The following is a 20,624-nucleotide window of genomic DNA, read 5'->3' on the forward strand; positions in this document are numbered from 1 at the left end:
CTTTTAGTACTGTTTACTGGATACCTGGTATTGGTGTTAAAACAGTTAAGCATAAATTAGAACAGATAATACAACTCTTGAAAGGTTGTGTAATGTTCTCAGGATACTTTGTATATTGTCTGATGAAGATTCTAATACTACAGGAGTATGAAGACTATCAGCTTTGGCTAAGGCATTAAAAAAGTTTATAGATTTATTTCAAATCAAGCATATTAATTAACTTGCAGATCCAAATTCACTTTTCTATACTCATCTTTCTCATAGACATGGAACTCAGTCAAGAATAGATAGAGTATATATTTCTAATAACCTAGTATCTAGATTAAGTAAAGTAAAAGTTATTTCATGCCAATTTTCTGACCATAATGCCATAACATTTGAACTTGTATTAAGAGTCCAGCTTATACAACTAACTTAAAAGATTAGCAACATATTTTTTTTTTTATTGTGAAGTTATTAAACCATTTTGGGATAGTATTAATATTTTTACAGGCATTATTTAATGACAAATTCAGCTTAACTGAACACACTGATACCTGATTGTGTCAAGAAAATAAATCATCCACTTCTTTGGAGCATCTTATCTATTGTGAGGAAAATAATCACAAAGAATTGGAAAAATGAACAAACTCCAACACTGAAGGAATTCATAGATATGCAAACAATATCTGTCATTATGAAGATTTAACAATCAAGATGAGATCAACTAGAATTACCACTTTGTACAACACCTGGATGAAACTCAAATAACTGTTAAATAAACAGCTGTAATCTGGTTCGCAGCATTGATTTTTCTTTTTTATGTATATCAAGATAATTTACAATGTGAGACATATAGTAGACACATCTGTAAATAGTTTATTATTGATTTTATTTGTTTAAATATTTTATTTCTATAGATATGTCACTTGTTAAAATGTGTCATTCATTTGCTATAATCAATAAAAATATTTTTAAATGACAAATAGTAAAAGGTTTTACTATGGTTTAAGAATTAGATAAGAGTATAATATTTAAAATGTATAAATAAATTAAATATTAAAAAAACACAACAGAACCAACTAATTGCAGAGGTGTCTGCTATATATCATAAAAACTCTAAATATTCATGAAATAGATTTTGTTACTGACATATTAGTGACTGTTTATTTTGCAGCTCTTTAAGTTTCGTCCAGATGTTATAAGAAGTGATAATTCTGGTTGCTCTCATCTTGATTGTAGGAAGTTCTAAATGACAAACATCAGTTGAAATGCTTATAAATTCTTTCAAAGCTGGAGTCAATTCACTTTTCCAGTTTTTGGTAATTGTTTTATTCGCAATTGTAAAATACGCCATAGAAGTGGGTGGTTTAATTTCTTTACACAAGCATTTATTTATTAGTAAACAGACCCTTTAAAAAACATTAATATTATTCCAAAATTGTTTAATGACTTCACAATCAAAAAACATGTGCTGCCAATCTGCTTTAATATTCATCTTACATCTCTAGCATCTTACTTTTTATACATTAATTAAATTCTGTGTGAAGTAAAGAAAGTTGTAGGCATAAATTTCCAGGTAAACAATTTCCATTTTAATGAGGAAGTAATTTGTTTTGGGGATGATAGCATATATATTTTTATCTTCCTTACTTTGATAATAACCATTTATGTAATTGAAATAATCCCAATAACTGTCATTGTAATAATTTGTAGAATTTTAACTACTTTATATATTCTGGATAAAAGTATTTTCTCTGATATTTCCTGATGCATCGAATGATTAAAAGATCAATAAACTTAGAAACAATATTTTTACTGATGATTGCATTAAGTTAATTTTATTTTTTATTGAATATCTAGAATTGTGACTATCTAACCACATTTCCTTGCTTAAATTAACTTTTATTGTTATATAATCTACAGTTTGTAATTTTTCTTTATCCATCATTTGAAACCAATATATCAAACTGTTCTCTTTAAATATTACATTGTAGATAGGTTAAAAGTACATATGTTGTTTTGTGTATAAGCAGTAGGAAACAGTAAAAAAATCCATGCTTTATATCTTGGATTTTTATAAATAAAATTTCTGAAGGTGGTCATTATCATGGAAATATAAAAAGAACTTAATAGGTTTCAATCATCAAGAATATAATATTTTATTAAGCCAAAAAAGTTATTGTTTACTTTTATACTTTGGGGCAAGTATGTCAAATGATTGAATTTTAACCAGATGCTTTATTTTATCTTTTTCCATTTGCTATTATAATTATTCTTTGACCAGAGAGACATTGTTTTTATAATTGATGATAAAGAATATAATTCTAAATCTAATAAGCCTATGGAAGGAATTTTTGTAAAGTAGATTTATAAGTTGTGAGAAACCTTTAGAAAAAATACATTCCTCTAAAACCAAGAAAATATGATTTCAATTAATTGAGTCAAAAGCGCCATTGATGTTTAAACATATTAATGTTAAAGCTTTCTTTAGTATTATTTGCATAGTTATGCTTAATATTCTTTTAATGTTACTGTAACTGTTTCTATTTATTATGAATACAGTCTGATCGTTATTAATCAGATATGGAAGAAAATCTTGAATTCTAGTAGCATGAATAGCCAGCCATAAATATTTTATAATCAATGTTTAAAAGTGAAACTTGTCTATAGAGCTTCTTTAGGCATGGGTTTACAGAGTTCTGGTATTATGCCATCATTACTAGTGCTTTAAGTCTTAGTTTATTAATTTGATTTTAAGTTCAAACATTAATATAAGGCTATCAGTTAATTTCTTATGATCTTTGGTCAACTTGTTTTTAGTATGTTTTCTAATAAAAGTTTTAATTATTTCCTGTGACTCCATTGTTTGATTATATTGATTAATTTTGTTAAAGTGGTTTCTAAATACTCTTAGGATCTCCTCTGTTTGGGTGACCTTTTTCTTACCATTAGAAGAATACAATTCTTTAATGTGATTAGATTTAATAAGCAATTTTGTCCTGGAGATTAATTTATGCATGGATTTTAGAATTATGGAGTAATTAGTTAATTTAATCTTTTCCAAATTTACCATAGTTGTATGATTAAGAATTTCTAACTATTTACTTTGTAATTTATTAATTTCTTTTAAGTTTTCTTGCCATTTTTGGCTATCCAGTTTTAGCTTCTCTATTTTTTTTTTTTGCAAGTCTATCAAATCCTTATCCCTTTGCTTTTTCTTTAGAGCATGCCAATTCATAGTTCTACCATTTAAATATCCTTTTAGAGCATTCCATACATAAACCTGAGATATATTCTCTGTATAGCTAATTTCAATAAAGGTTTGAATCTCTTTATTAAAAAAAATCTTTAAAATCTTTTAAATTAGTTATATAAGCTGGTATCCTTTTAATGTGAATGTTGTTATTAGTGTTTAATATAAGTTCAAATGTTATACACTATGATCAGAAAGTGGGCATAAGATGACTTTTACTTTGCCTAATCTACTAACTAAATAATTAAAAACATATACTTTGTCTATTCTTGATTGAGTTCCATGTCTATGTGAAAAATGAGTATAAAAAAGTGATTCTGTGTAAGAGAATTCATTAATATCCTTAATCTGAAATGTTTTTGTTCTTCTTCTTTTGGCTTTTCCCTGTTATGGGTCGCCACAGTGGACTCCGGTCTGCTAATGACTGGCAGTAGATTTTTACAGTGCTGAGGTGCTAGCTCAACACCCAACCTTCAACGAAGGCATGCCCATTCTACGCCACTCCTTTTGAATGCCACTCAACCACAGGGAGGACATTCAGACTCCACACAGAAGGCACTCCAGCCAAGAATCGAATGGGAGGACATCTTACTGTGAGGCAACAACGCTACCACAGCAAGAGGTTTTCTATGAAATGTATTAATACCTTTGCTGAAGCTGATATTCTTGATTTTCTAGTAGTATTAGAATCTTCATTTTTTAATATACAATTTAAATCTCCTGCAGAAATTATACTGCCTTTTGAGAGTTGTATGGTCTGTTTTAATTGGTGTGTAACCATTTTAACACCTATACCAGGTATCCAGTACACATTAATATGGGTATATAGTTTCCTTTTGATTCCCATTGTTACAGAAAAAAACATTCCCTTGTCATCACTATATGTGTTTAATATATTGGGTGTATGTAAAGAGTTTCTCCATAAATATCTACCCCTCTTTTTTTTCTAACTATACTGAGAACTATTTAATACAGTGTAGTATTTAGTATTAAGTCTGCTTATATCTTCTTGTACCAAATGAGTTTCTTGCAAAAATATAACCTGGGATGTAAATAATTTTAAAAAGTTATTTAAACTACTTTTTTTAAAACCATTATTTAATCCAATGATATTAATGGAAATATGTCATATAATAGCTATAACATCAACAACAAAAAAAAGAAATTAATGTCATTATAGTACTCAAATGTAATATTAACAATGAACCACTTTTAGAAATCCTGAACTGCTTATTGTCCATTATGAATCTGACATCCTTAATGTTGTTAGGTATATAAGTGATAGTAGACACCAATAAAAAACAGAATGTTATATAAAAAATTAAACATATATTTTTTTTGTTAACATTCCTTCTCCTCATGGAGTCCAACACTCCTAGATTAAATAGTTAAACCATTCAACCTGTCCCATCCAGCAACATGAGTAAATCCAATACCCTTTCTGCTATTTAGAAAAAAAATGTTATTTATGTAAATGTCCCACTCTAAAAAAGTCAGTAAACCTTTACATTTTTATAAACAAGTAATACCTGTAGCAAGTCACGTGTGTGTTGAAATTAGATAAGCTTGAATAATATAAAATAAAACAGTAAATAATAAACAGATAACTTTCAGCACTTTGAGTATCGTGCATATGCAACTGATTTGCATCTAAATGAATGAAGATAATGGTTCACCTTTTATATCATCACCACACTCACATTTATTGAAAATTAGTTTCAGTTGCATGTCACATATGTACTGTTCGACTAGGCCAAATATGTGTAAGCTGCTACAGGTGTAAGTCTGTCTCACTCTTTCTCTACATAAACATATTTTTTGGGACTCAGAAAATATGTACTTGGCTGAGTACAAAGAGCATGTCTAACTTCAAGTGCAAAGTACTGTCAGTGTGGAAGCTATTTTGGGAATAAAAAATGTTTAAAGTACTCAGCAGACAGTTTCCACTGTGCAGTGCAATCCAATTTAAATGGATCATTTTTCAAACACGCTTGCACTTCACACAGATGATCTTGATTCCATGTCCCTCTCTAGAACAGAGGAACATTACTCTGAGGTGCTGAACACTTAACGACACCCAAAATTCAACCTGACCACAGTAAGCAACCCAGAAAATGCTCATCCCCTGCTCTGTGTGACCCTTGCAGCTCCATCTAGAAAGGGATACATATATACATAAATATATGCATGTATATTTATTTTATCATGTAATAATTATTTCTACAATGGCAATTTGAAAAATAGTGTCATCCATGCAACTAAAATGGGTAAGCATGGTATCCCACTAAAAAATTAGCAAATGTTGGGGTTCTTTAGAAGACACATGCTCCACATCACTTTTTAACTATGGACTGTGCTTTTACCTCCAAATTAAACTAAAATATACTAATTTAAAATACTTATAATTTTTTTCTGCACCATAGGCTAAAGGCTCACCAAGATTTTCTTTTTCAGTCCATGGAAACTAGACCGAAAATCAAATCTAATGCATAACCATGTAATCTGCCTGGTAACAGTTATTTAGAGTAAAAGTTACTAGTCACTGGGTTATACTAAACTTAATTTGTGGGGTATAGCTTTTATGATGAATGTACATAGAAAATGCAATCTCTTTACTTCAAAGATTATAATACTTATAAGTCAATCAAAGCTACACTTCCAGGGTGGAAGGGCTTAATGACATCTGACAAACACATAATTGGGTAAAAATTGCAGCAGCAGGCCACAAATGAAAGAACATACAGACTGCTTTGACATTTCTATTGACACATCACTCATTGGTGACTGGGGTTACAAAGGACCGTATATGTTTACTTAGATGAACATGTAACAGGAATTTATGCCTTGTGACTAAAGCACAGGTGTTTAATTATTTTGTGGAAAATAAATGTGCATTTCCATGAAAAGCCCTAAGGCACTAGGGTAGGCAAAGGGCCACTCAGCTATGTTGAAAAATAGCCCAGATTTACTAGCTTCCTACCCACTAATGCCAAGCAATTTCCACCACAGTAGCACTATTAGCATCAAGCAAAACCATCAGTTCATACATTTCCATCTCTAAATCTCAACCAACATTCACTTTGACAAAATAGTCTTGCAGTAAAGAATGTGACATTTCATTAACTATGCCAACAAATGTTAGTGAATTATTGACACTAATTCTGGCAGACCAAAACTTCACAGAGAAGTGTAATTCACTAATTTTGAAACTACTTATGTTTAAATACTAAGCACTGTCTGGCTAGTTGGCATACTTTACCATGGTATGTGGTACACTTGCAGGTGGTCTCCTAGCTTTTCTTACATGCTGTCCCTATGCAGTTTGAACTGTGTGTATGAATCATATTCTTTTATCACAAGGGAATTGACATCTTGTAATGTGTGTTTAGACTTCTCTACTCTACAGCAAGCCCATCACCTGATTGTCCCCAACAAATTAATTCCATTTAGATTTTTAAATGATCTTACTTCATTAAACAGACTGAAGAAATATGAGAAAAGAAAGAACCAAGAGAAGGAACTGAACTAAAATAAACACCAAAGCAATCAAACATTCCCTCCTGCCAGACTCTGAAAATGTTGTACAGCTCAACCCATATGCCAACCACGAGCCTCTGCCCCCAAATCAATTTTTCAGATGCTCACATCCCACACTTTCAAACTCAACAATCTACTCAATGAACCCTTTTTCAGTTCCATTTCAAAACAGCACCACGTTATCAAGGCATTTGTTATTTGACTGCAAACACCATATGTCTATCCAGTCACAAAGGTAACCCTCTTCTGGGTCCAAAGCTCTATTCAAACCACTATAGCCACAGCAATGCCTTTAAATCTAACAGAGATTTCTATCTCTTATCCTACAATGTCAGACACAAGCAACAAAAAACACAAAACACAAATGCAGAATTCAAAGGTCAATCTTCCACACAAGAAGGCTTGCAATCAAAGCAGAAAAGTCAAGCTAGGAAAAAGAAGAAAAGGAACACAAAAAAGCTTCACCAACCTCCAAAATCAGGTGCTCGAACTCCCAATAAATAAAATCAGTCAGCACCACTGAGCACGAAACTCCGACAAGGTAAACAACTCCTTTCATTCAGTTGCAGGAAGTCAACAAGTCCATCTGTTCTTCACATACCACACAGACAAGATAGTGCACCACAGCCTACCCCACCAATCCACAACCCAATGAAATAACCAGAACAGTAACAGCTAAATCACGCACAATCATCAGACTGAAGGAAAAAAAAAACACTTAAAAACTATATCCAGTAATAAACTCCACAAATGACCCCCAACCACCACCAGGGATCACAGGTGACAAAGGAGAAAACAACCCAACCACAGGCACTCACAACACAAGTATCACACAAAGAAGCCAGAGAAATAAGTATAACAAAATACATCACTAGACAATTCCACATCTTTAAAAAAAAAAATTAGACTGATAGTAAGTAGGTAACACTGTAACTAAGCAACAACATTAATTACTTAAATAGCACTTCTAAAAAAAACTGTAATATGCAATTTTATGTATTAAACTAGAGAAATTAAGCCAATTTAAAAGACTAATGTAACTATAAGTCTATATATATATATATATATATATATATATATATATATATATATATATATGTATCGGAAACCTGTATGCAGCACCAACACCAATGCAAAACAAATATTAAAGATATTAAAATATTAGAAGAATTATTAAATATTTATTTCCCAATCCATTTTGATTATGTATACTAAATTTATATAAAAATATGTTAATTATTAGTATTAAATATTTTTTTAGAAAATGAAGAGAAATAGAATGAAAATTAATTACCTTGGTGAAAAATGCAGCCAAGCTTCATTATTGATTATAAGTATTTAAAAGAAAAACATATGAGATTATTGCTGAGCAATTATAACTGTATACTAAATTATCTAATATTGGAGTTTATGTAAAAAGTCACTTTTCTTTTAGCTTATGTTTTTCTATCATCAGTTTTCCAGGTTGTCTTTTCAAACTTCTGTTGCTGCAATCCATATTTTCAATACGAGCTGTTATATTTTTTGATTTCTCCTAAAGGTTCTGGTTTCATCAGGAAGAAATATTTTGAGTTTGGCTGGAAAAAGTAAATGAACTTTGATCTGACTTTTCTTTTATTAAAGGCAAAAAGCACCTCCTCTTGGACATCACAGCAGAAGAATAGTCATTGTCAAATCTTATTATTTGATCCTCTAGTTTGATAGGAGATTTTGTCCATGCTGTTTTAAGGATTAATTATTTTCCTGTGATGAAAAAAAATCTCACAATAGTAGATCTCAGAAGTGGATTATTTTTAGAGGAGGAAACAACTAAGGATCCCAATGCCGTATGACATAACTTCAGGTAAATCAAGAATTTTATGGAGCCAGGATGTTAAAAGGTTTGTCATGCCTTCCCCTTCAATCTTTTCAGGCAAACCAATGATACGGATGTTGTTCCTCCAATACCTATTTTGTAGGTCATCTGTTTTGTTTAGGAGTAGAGTATTTTGTTTCAGTAAGAATTCAATGTTGTTTTCCTCTTCAGACAGTCTCCCTTCCATGTCATTTAAGGAAGCCTCCATCCCCAATGTCTGTATTCTCTACTGATTTAAAGACTCCTGTATATGTTCTATTGTTTTGAACGTGTTTCTTTTAAGTTGTCTAACTCATTATCCATTTTGTCAATCTTTAAGGAAAGTTGTTCTGTGTTGGAAAGAACAGACTGAAGTTCCTTTTTCAAAGATGAGTCCTGAGAGCTTGTTTATGTGTGATTCATTCTGGATTATAAGTGAAGAGATTTTCTTGATAAAAGTTTGACAGGAAAATATTTATATATGAAAATATTTTTTGTTATTATCCATCAGAACAACTCAAAGTAGTAGTATGTGGTATATATATATATATATATATATATATATATATATATATATATATATATATATATATATATATATATATTGTTAATATAGAAACATAAGTTCCTGTCAGAAATAAAACAGAATAGCAGAGCAGGAGAAATCTGCTGCTAGCCTGTCAGCATCCTGGCCATGCCCCCTTATCTAAATCCCTTTTAAAAGAAGATAGTGAATAACACAGCTCCCTGTCGAAATGTCAAGAGTGCCAACATGGCAAAAAAAATGGAAAAAGCAGCAGAAAAGCAAATTTTGAATGTTACTCTTCTCCTTTAAACTTCTTTTTTTGTAGGGGGGCAAGCATCCAGGATATTGAGGGTAAGCTCCCTACACCACTCAAACTTGTATATATTAACTCCAAGATTACCATACCACTGAGGAAAGGGAATATTCTGAGAAATGGCGATTTTGGACTTTGCATACTAATTTTAAGTTAATTTTTTTTTGGCCTTTCATTTCTGTATTTAAGGACTCAATCAAGCACGTTATGCAATTTCAAATGGTTACCAAATAAATATTGTTTGATTTGAAGAGGAAATTTGTTTCACAGAAGGGGTAGGCACTGCATGACAAATATGGCTCTAAACCTTGTTTGGTTTATTTTTTTTAAGTAGATTTAGGTCTCTGGTTTTAGTATTTGTAAGAGTAGAACTGTTTGATCTATGAAGCTGTAGTACTACTGCATCCCTTATGGCTTGATAAGTGAGGTACATATCAAACCTAAAGAGTCTATAGGATGCTGAATACAGGGATAGAGCTTTCAGTCTCACCTGGCTTTTTTAGCCCTTGATTTATTTAGTTAGGGATAGTCTTAGTGTATGCTAGTGCTGTAATAAATGTTATTGTCTCTGTTTTTCTCTGTTCATATGCATTATTTCCGTTTCTGACTGAGAATCTATTAGTTTGACCAGAGTCAGAGGAAAATGAGGGGAATGGAATATGAGTTGTAGAAATGTTGCTGATGCCACAGACTGGGAGAGGGCAGGCAATATTGTTGATCATTAAAATGATATAAATCAAAAAGCATCCTCAATGCACATTTTTCTCTTTTTCCTCCATGGCTGCTGCAGTTCCATTTAGCAAGGTTTACCTGAAGCTGACATTGGCTGCTGCCTACAATAGATATAGATTGATACAATACAATCCCTAGCTCATACAACTTAATACACCCATGTAACACCTGTTCTGTGTACCCTGCAATGAATGCTGTGCAGCTGGAGGATTACCTTTAAAGTTTCTGTGTTAACCTTCATTTCCTTGCATGCTCAAGATCCAAGTTGACTACAAGATCTGTCTAAGCCTTTTGACCAGGCTTGGTCAAACCATTCTGCGGATGAGAAAATATAGTACAGCTTCAAAGGATTCATATTTAATCTGATAGAGCTAGGTCCTTTATTTATATTACCTCAATTTATGAAACTCTAACTCACCAGTAAAAAACTATACTCTTGTATGATGCCTTTAGGGCTGACCTAAAACCTGCCTACTTTCACAGACATTTGAAAATACCTGAGCATTGTTTCAGATCTGAATATTATCATTGTCTTATTATGTGTTTATATATAAATACATTGTACATTTCTCTTGTTATGTATTCTGTTTACTTTTAGATTTATTATGGCCTGTGGTATACTTGGTGATGTAAAGCCATATAAACATTATTACATCCTACATAAGGCGCATATTAAATTGTTAGACTACTTGCTGGGTCAACTCTGTGACACAGAGGAATAAAATCTTGACTGCAGCCCAGAGAACCTAGGTTCAACTATCAACCCAAACTATACAGAGACAAACTGGGGAGGGGTGGGTGTGAGCAGATGATGCCAGTTAGGTTATCGTCCTGGTTGGGGGAGGTTGTCAGATTGCTGCAATGCCAACACCTAACATGAGTAGGCACTTGGCATGCAGCACAGTGACTGGGTATATCTGCTTTGCATTGCTAGGCTACTAATGATAATCTCTGCTGCTCATATGCAAAAGCACACTTGCACATGGGAAGATAATGCAAGCCCCTACAGTGATGTAGGTCACTTCACCACCTGTGTTATGCTAGGGCATATTTTAAAAAAAACACCACTTGTAGCCTTGTGGATGCAGTGATTGGAGTTGTTTTGCAGTCTGGGAGCTGATGAAAGAAGTCAAATGATCCATCCTGAAAGACCAGATGGCTTAGTCGGGGGAGATAGTCCAGGTCGATAGGCTGTTGGATTGAAGATGTGCCCTGTCCCATGGGATAGATGAAGTACTGTGGGGCACAGACAACCTTCATGCTTGCCTGGATGAAGGCTTCCTGTTATTGACTCCTTTATTTTGTTCAGTGAAGCCCCCCCTCCCCCGAATGAGGAACAAATGGATTCAAGACTGATAGAAGTTAGCAGTCAGGGAGGCAAAAATAACCCCACAAAAGACTGTCAACTTGCTGTTCAACTGGCAGAGTGGTTGAATTTCTGTAAGCATTAGTGATATACTTTGATGTTTTCTTGAGGAAAGGTTCCAAACTCCAAAAATAATTCTGATAGAGCCCATTAATATAGCAGGCATGCAGCCTTATGAGTGGCACGCTGGACAACAGATATTATGAATTTGAAAGCTTAGTAGACAGAGTAAAATTAATTCCCTTCAAGCTGTGCACCCATCAAGCATCCTATTTCATAATTAGTCACAGAGATGCTTTTATGGAATTCAGAGAATGAGATTGGATGAGCTAATGGAGGGGTCTAGCCAAAGATGTCTACAGACATAAGAGCTTTATGCAGAAATAAATGCAGTATTCTTTCCCAATGAATTAAGGGAGATTCTCAACACCTGTGTGAGTCTTTTACTTCAGAAAATAATGGCAGTCAAATTCTCAAACTTTCCCTGACTGGCATATTAACAGCATGCTGTCAAAGGATGTTATGTGCTGAATAAAATTTGTTTAGCAAAACGTGTCTGCTTCAGTATCACAGGTCTCACTGTATGCTTCACTTTTGTTAAGTTTCATGTTAAGGCTGTAGGACTAATATGCTGAAACCTAGTATACATTTTGGGATTACTCATTGCTCTTATGGCTGAATGAAGCAAGAGAGAGTAGATTACCATGGAATACCAGAGTTCAGGTTATTAACAGCTGGAACAGAATGAAGGAATCCACTCAATGATGTGGGAAAAAGAGCAAAGACTCATTGGGCATTCTTGAATATGCTACAGCCTATATACACACACACACACACACACACACACACACATATATATATATATATATATATATATATATATATATATATATATATATATATATATATATATATATATATATATATATTATAAGGAACTTGAAGGGGCCACATATTCTGTTGCAGGTATTTTCCAATAATCCCAAAATCCCTTAGGGAATTTTGTGTGAAAACAACAGAATATTCTAATTGGATCAGGAAGCTTGCAAATGTTCTTCCACTTGACTGCATTGTATGCTATTAGTTCATGGTTGAATACATTTTGAATGATTATGTATACAATGTTAAGTTTTTGTGGTTGGTCAAACTATTGTGCTAGCATTTTCTCTTACTTCTTTGATGTGCCATTTATAGAAAAATGATTGCATCACTTTTATTATGTATCTGCATGCTTTATTACTGTTTTGATGTTTATTACACTGTTGTTTAGTTTTCTACAGTTTGTAAATGTGTGACGTGTGTGTGTGTGTGTGTGTGTGTGTGTGTGTGTGTGTGTGTGTGTGTGTGTGTGTGTGTGTGTGTGTGCTGCCTTTAGTAGGGTGATTACAGCAGCATCTTTTTTTATCAGTTATCTTTTTTATTTTTTTTCAGCAGTGAACAATAAGAGCAGCACATTACAGATACCATGTTTCAGATGTTATAAACATACAACACAGTAAGTAAAATATTTTAAATAATAGTGCAGATATGAAGCAATTATCTTGAGTTTCTGGCAAAAGGCATCTATATCACAGTATCGGACGATGACAAGGGCGAATTCTCTTTCATCAAACTGATAATGTCGAAACCACAAAAACATGAACACACGGAACAGCAAATTTTTTCCCAGGGAAAAAATTCACTGCTCTGCCAAAAAAAGAAAAAAATGTTTAAACACAAAATTAAGTGGGGGGCTGTGCCCCCCACCCCACTACTTAAATATACCAACTCCGAGATTGCACCATAGTAGAGGAAATGGAAAAGTCCTGAAGACGACCAACCAATTAATCAATGTTTCGTGACTTCACTGTTTTCTCCTTTCGACATTATCGGATCAATGAAAGAGCATTCGCTCTTTTCATCATCCGATAATACGATATAGACCCGGCAAAAGTGTGGCAATAAATACACATAATGGGCCGGATTCACGATGGCTTGCACGGAGTCTAAGAGTAGAGTAAGACTCCATGCAGCCATCATGTCCGACGAGCGATCCAGGAACAGCCTGTAGGGGCATGTAAGAGAGCTCCTAAAACGGCTCTTACATGGACAGGGCCGGGACATGCAAATTACCTCAATTGCAGCTGAAAGGCATGCAAATGAGGTAGATTTGCGATCCAGGAAACCCGAACCTGTCCAAGTAAGAGTAGTGTTATCTGCAGAAATGTACTCAGTTGACAACTGAGTACCGTTCTGCAAATAGCAAAACGGAGCCATGACAGCTCCAAATAAAGGTTGCATCCAGTAGAGGAAGCATGCCAATGGCCAAATATATGGCCATTGGCAATGTTACCCGATGCAAAATGAAATAAAAGTAATTTAATTTTTTTTCCGATTTTCCATGTTTAAGCATAGTGCAGCATCGCGCAAATGGGCTGCGCTCTAAAAAACCAGAAAAATAAAAATTAAAACCCACAAATGTGGATTTTATGGGGATTTGTATTGTACAATGCAAGGTAATGGCAGGCTGAAGACAACATGGCTACAGAGTAGAGGTTGCTAAGGGGGGAACCCAGTCTAAGAGATGTAACCAAGCATTAGTAGGCAATCCTATGCAAATGAGGGTAAGGATAGTGAATCCCAAGTCTACATAACAAATGAGCACAGTCAGTGGAGTGTAAGACTAGGATAAGGGGAGTAACAGAGTAGGATATAGGTGACATCAGGAGGGGGTATGTATGAAAGAAGATAATCTCATTGGAGCAGAGTGTCATGTGTTAGCTGTCAGTTGCTCATCACTGGAAGAGGTGTGTCATCAGGTATCCTAGCTAAAGTCAAGAAATAGAAGGTGCACACTGCGGGTATCACCAAAGTTTTTTGTAAAAATGCTTGCAATGTGTATGCGCGCGTGTGCACGCCTGTAAACCCGAGTAAGACAGTGTGTGCGCATGGAAGCGTGAGTGCACGCGTTTAAGCCGGAGTAAACATGTATAAGGCAGTTAAAAGTCTTGTAAGTGCCTCTGTGCTCGTGTGCATGCGTTTAGGCAGGAATTAGCTAGTGTAAGTCCGTCTAAGCCTGTGTGCACGCATGTTAGCACGTGTATGTGCATCTGCGCTAGTGTGTGCGGTGCTGCCCCTGAGGAAATGGAAAGGGAAAAGGAAGCACAACAAACAGTAGGAACTTAACCAGGGAAAGTCAGCAGAGCTAGCAGGTGGAAATAATCAGAATCAGGCAATTATACAGGCAGTAAACCAGCCCAGCACTTAAAACTCTGCAAACAACTTTTCACCATGTATTGCTCAGAGACACTGCAGCACTGCAGTAAGCTAAGAGAAGTGAATGCTGAAAAGGCTTAACTGAGACAAAGAAATGTTAGGGGCTGCCATTGCTGTCATAAACTGACATATGCAACATGCTGAGGGTGGTGACAATGGGAATGCTGCCAACCAACCCCCAGTGAGGAGACGGAGAAGAGTGTACAGGCCCAGGGTAACCTACCAGGGGCTACATGAGCTGGAGATAGTGGAGCACTATAGAGTGGACAGAGACCTCATGCAGCAAATTGTTGAGCTGTGCAGGCCATGCCTCACACACATAACCAACAGAGGGGAACCCATTCCAGTGGAAACCAAGGTATGTGTTGGCCTATGATTACTAGCAACAGGTACCTTCCAGAGACCAACTGGTGATATGATGGGGATATCACAGGCATCAGCATCCAGGGTACTGCACCAGTTTCTGGATGGCATGTCAGCACATGTCGGTGATCATTTATATTTCCCCAATTCCCATGAGGTATTGGCCAGCAATATGCTTCTCTTCCAGCAAATAGCGAAATACCCTGATGTAGTGAGTGCAATAGATTGCATGCACATATGCATCAAAGCACCAGCCAGTGAGCGGGGTAAGGTCTACTTCAACCGCAAGGGCTTCCTCTCCATCAACTGCCAGGTCATGTGTGATGCCCAGGGCATAATACTGAATGTGTGTGCTGGCTGCCCTGGAAGCTACCATGATTCCCATATCTGGCATCTGATGCAGCTGTACCAGACATTTGCCAATGGGGACATCCCACATGGTCACCTAGTGGGGGATGCTGGCTATGCACTGGAGCCATGGCTGATGACACCTATCAGAAATGCACACACATCTGAATAGGAATGCCATAATGAGGCACACGCACAAACACAAAACGTAATCGAGCATGTGTTTGGGCTGCTCAAGTCACGGTTCCGGTGCCTGGACATATCTGGTGGAGCCTTGCAGTACACTCCAACTACATGTACCCAAATTGTCATGGTATGTGCTATGCTACATAATATGATCCTGCGAAAACACTGCAGCAGGACCAGCATAGGCCTGGCCCAAACAGCCCCCCACCATTGCCAAGGTCATCACAGGCAGAGCGTGACTCAGAGGAGAAACAACCTGAGCCTGCCCCAGTAGGCAGAAGGAAGCATGCCCAGTATGCTTTGGCCTTGGCAAAGAGGCAACACATAGCACATACACTGGCTCAGTAGGAACCCTGGAAATGATACCTCTCTCTGACCCACACATATAGTAAAAGGGATGCCTAAGTTGACACTACCTGCTTCAAACATGTACAAGGAGTGTAGTATGTGCATCCGACATAGGCAGCCCTGCAGCACCATCTGAGGCATGATTGCCATGTGTCAAGCAATTTAAGGTAGTGCTAAACAGCATTTACCACCATGTACTATATGCAAACAGAATACACACACCAACTAGTACAACTGTGGTCAGTGTCGAGTAATATTGGGCAATGTCCAGAAAGTTGGTGAATATACAGCAATGTCGGACAAGCCTGGTCTAAGTAGGGCATAGCAGAATAAAAGCCAACATGCTCATATTTGCTTAACTGGCCCTTAAGCAGTCTGGTCTGCTCAGTATGGAAATATAAAGCAGTGATGGGCCTCGGACCCAGGATACTGTGCACCATAGTTAAAGTACTGAACCACTAAACCATGACAGCATTGCACTGTTCAGCCAGTATGAAGGAATGTTGATAAGTCTATGCAAAGTATCTCATGGAAACCCTGCAGGCACAGCATAATCCCTGTTGAGTTATGACACAAAGGTGAGTCCTGCAATAAGAACAGAACTTGACTTCCAACACACACAGTATAAATGTTAATATCGGTCATGTTCACACACATCCACAAATGTAGTGGACTTCAGATTGCAACATACTGAAAGGTCACACTGGCCATGCTCACACACTTGGATAAATGAGACATATGTCAGGCAACAAAACATGGAAAGCCTGAACTGGGCATGCTCACACACTTAGGCCATGTCTGACTACAGCAGTGGGCCACACATCTGGCAGTTGCATGTGTTAACCTAGGAGCATCTCACTATCCAGCAATCCACCCTGTGCACACAGTTACATGACAACAGACACTTATATAATATAGTGGAACCCTGTCATGATCAAACATGTTCCACAGATACCTAAGTTGTTCATAGAAACTGGGAAAGCAAAGACGATAAAGACCTGCAAACAGTATCAGCAGTAAATATTGTGCATCCCGAGCAGAAGCATAGGTTCAGAGGTCGATAGTAAGCTATCTGCCCTAGGGTATGTGCAAGCCTAGCCAGAGTGTGTTTGGCTTTTGCAGCCCTGTCAGAGTACTACACTGTGCCAGTGAATAGTAGGTCACACAAGATAGCCCATGTACATTTAGGCTACTGTGCCTCTGTCTAGCAGGGACACAGAAGAGATCCCGGGGTGAATTTCCGATTTCCCATTCATGTGTCCAGATTTGGCTTGAAGACGGTCAGCGAGGGGCTATGTCTAATATGAACTGGGATTCTATTCCAGAGTGAGGGGAGCCTCTGGGAAATGAATCTATCCCTCCAGCATGTCCTTTTTATTCCTGTGCTGAGGTTTAAGTCCCTGGAGCGTGTATCTCTAAGGGACTTGGATGTTTGAGGTGGAGCATGTCCATTAATTTGGGCTTTGACATGGCTTTGTATGTCAGGCATAGATTGCCTCTGAGTAGGTGGTAAGCAACTGAGTAGAGCTGAAGTTTCCTTAGTTGAGCTGCATATGACATCTGTTTGTAGCCCAAGACCCTCTTGGAGATGTACTTTTGGGTCTCTCCAGGTGCTGCAGGTGTCAGGTAAGGTACATCCCGAAAGGGCTATTGTATTCAAGTATGGTGCTGATGACTGACGAGTACAGGGGCACAATGACCTCACTTGATGTAGATGCGAACCCGTTCATGATAAGGTGGCATATATAGAAGTTTTTGTAACCACTTTGGCAATGGGATTATCAAAGGAGAGATTACTATCTACATTGGTCCACAAATCTCAAGTTACTACTTCTGTACTTAATGGATTACCACTTATGTGGTAATTTGTGTGCACCTTGTTTTTCACAAAGGGGATGACTATGCACTTTGTAGCATGTAGTTCGAGCTTGTGGCTCTGGCAGCAAACATCCATCTCTGTGAAACCCTTCTGGAGGATGCTTGTGTTAGCTGGAGAGTCGATTATGGCCCCCAGTTTGCAGTCATCTGCGAACCTTGTCAGCCATAATGCCCCCGTGTTAGCCTGAATCTCAGAGAAGTATATACCGAACCAGAGAGGTCCCAGAACTGAGCCCTGTGGGATGCCACTTGTAACTGGTTTGTATTTGGACATGGCACCTGCGATTCTGACAATGTGGGTTCTATCCCTGAGCCAGTTTGCAACCCATCTTGTGATATAGGGGTTGATATTTAAGCTGTTAAGCTTATGTATGATATCCGAGTGGGGTATTATGTTGAACGTTTTTGCGAGGTCCAGGTAGGCTGTGTGGACTACCTTGCCCTCATCTATATCTTTGGTAACTGTTTCAAAGAAATCAACTAGGATTAAGAGGCAAGATCTGCCCTTAACAAAGCCAAATTGGGTAGGGTCCAGTGTCTGGAGGCTCCCAATGTCTTTGTTTATGAGTTCCATGATAATACGCTCCATAGCTGTACAGACCAGACTAGTCAGGCTTATGGGACGATAGTTCCCTGGGTCTGTTGTGGCACCACCTTTGTGGAGTGGAACCACTGTAGCTGTATGCCATTATTCGGGTACATATCCTGTAGTAAGGCTAAGTTTGAACAGTGACTTAATGTGAGGGTTCAGTTCTTCTTGGAGCTTGTGTAAGATACAGCCTGGGATACCGTTCGGTCCCATAGCTGCTGTGTTTTCTACTTTGGCGAGGGCAGCTTTTACCTGTGCATCTGTAATGTCAGGGAGGTTACATTCAGTTGGGATAGGCATTTGTTCCTTTGTGGGTGAAGGGGGGGGGGAGGTTTGTGCTGAATCTGTCTGTCAGGATATTGGCTGTCTGTAGTTTTGGTATATTTTGTACCGTTATGCAACAATTCAGAGCATATCTGGGAGTTTCCACCCATATTATGGACATAACTAAAGAAGGACTTGTGATTATCTTTAGTGTCTAGGACAATTTCCCTTTGGAAACTGGCCTTTGATGATTTTATGAGGCATTGAAGTTTCTTGCTAATACTGATCAGAGATGGCTTCCATTTTTGGGATCTTGCTCTGTCATGTAGTATCTTCCTCCTTCTGTTGTATAGCTTATTTATAGCTGGGGTCCACCAAACAGGTCTCCTGTTTTTGGAGGAGTGAGGCTTTGTTTTATTTGGGATAGCACGATCCGTGCATTCCTGCAGGTGCTCATAGAATGCATTTGTAAAGAATTCTGCGGATTGGCCTGTTATCCTCTGGCCTGTGGGCTTTGAAGGATTCCACCTCAGTCTTGAGAAGTGCAAAGTTGGCGTTTGAGAAATTCTATACAGTGATTTCCTTGGCTGGGGGTGGGGGATGGGATATGGATGTCCATGGAAATTTGTTAATGGTCTGATCTTACCAATGAGGAGTTTACCTCTGATGTGGAACATAGAGTCCCCATGTTGGTGATGACCAGGTCCAATATGTTTTTCCCTCTTGTGGGAGTGGTGACCAGTTGTTCCATCGCATTACAGTTTATAACTTCAAGGAACTGTTGGGCGAGTGTGTTTGGGCATGAGTAGTTCTTGCAGTCAATGTTTGGGTAGTGGAAGTCACACAGTAACATAGTTGTAGGAGAGACCTTGATATTCCCCAGTGTTCTCACGAATGCCAAGTGGGGTTCCTGTAATAGGGAGGGTTTTCTGTAGCAGGCTACAAACTGAAATGCAGTTTGGCCCACTGTTAGTTGCACATGGATGGTTTCTGATGCTTCATTCAGTGCCACTAACCTGGAGGTGTAGGTATCTTTAATGAATATAGATACTACCCCTCCTTTTGTGCTTCGGTCTGAGTTTTGTGTGTGAAACGCATAGTATGAGTTATAACCTGGTAGTGCTGGGGTGCTCTCAGGAGCCTTGAACCAGGTTTCTGTTACTGCACAGACATCAATATTCTCCATACTCAGGAGAACCTCAAGTGCATGCATCTTGAGGTGTAGATGTCTGGCATTAAGTAGCATTACCTCTAGATTTTGTATCCTTGGGTTGTCAATGGAGGTGTGTATGTCCTTTGAGCCTTGCCTAAAAAATGCACTATGGGGGTGGCAAGAGGCATTGGCCAGTATACGAAAGCCTAAGGGTGACAGGTGCAAGCAGTCCCTAATGAAGCAACGTGGCTTGTCAGGCATGTCATCCCAGGCTGACAGACACTGGATCCCCATTGAATGACACCAATACTTTAGACAATTGTTTAAACTGATCATTTTGTCTGTATACTCTGGCATCATTCTTGGTGAGGGCAAGATTCTACCCAAGGTCAGGGTCATAACAGCCTGGGCTACATGATCAGAGAGCTGCTCTATGTCACATGTCTTGTAGTCCAGGGAGGTACGTCTCATGTCATTCACACCTGCATGGACAATGACAGAGTCATACTTACACCTGCTTTGGAGTGACCTGAGTGCTTGCGTTATGTGGTGGATCCTGCCACCTGACAGGCAGCTTACAGTGACCTTCTCCTTGTTCAGTCAGTTGAGCGGGATGTCAGTGTGCTGGACAATAGAGTCCCCTATAACAACTGTATCTGGTGTGTTGTTTGGCCTTAAGGGCTGTGACTGTGAGGCA

The sequence above is a fragment of the Protopterus annectens genome, chromosome 2.part1, assembly GCF_019279795.1.
Source record: "Protopterus annectens isolate FY-2018-M chromosome 2.part1, PAN1.0, whole genome shotgun sequence".
NCBI lineage: Eukaryota > Metazoa > Chordata > Ceratodontiformes > Protopteridae > Protopterus > Protopterus annectens.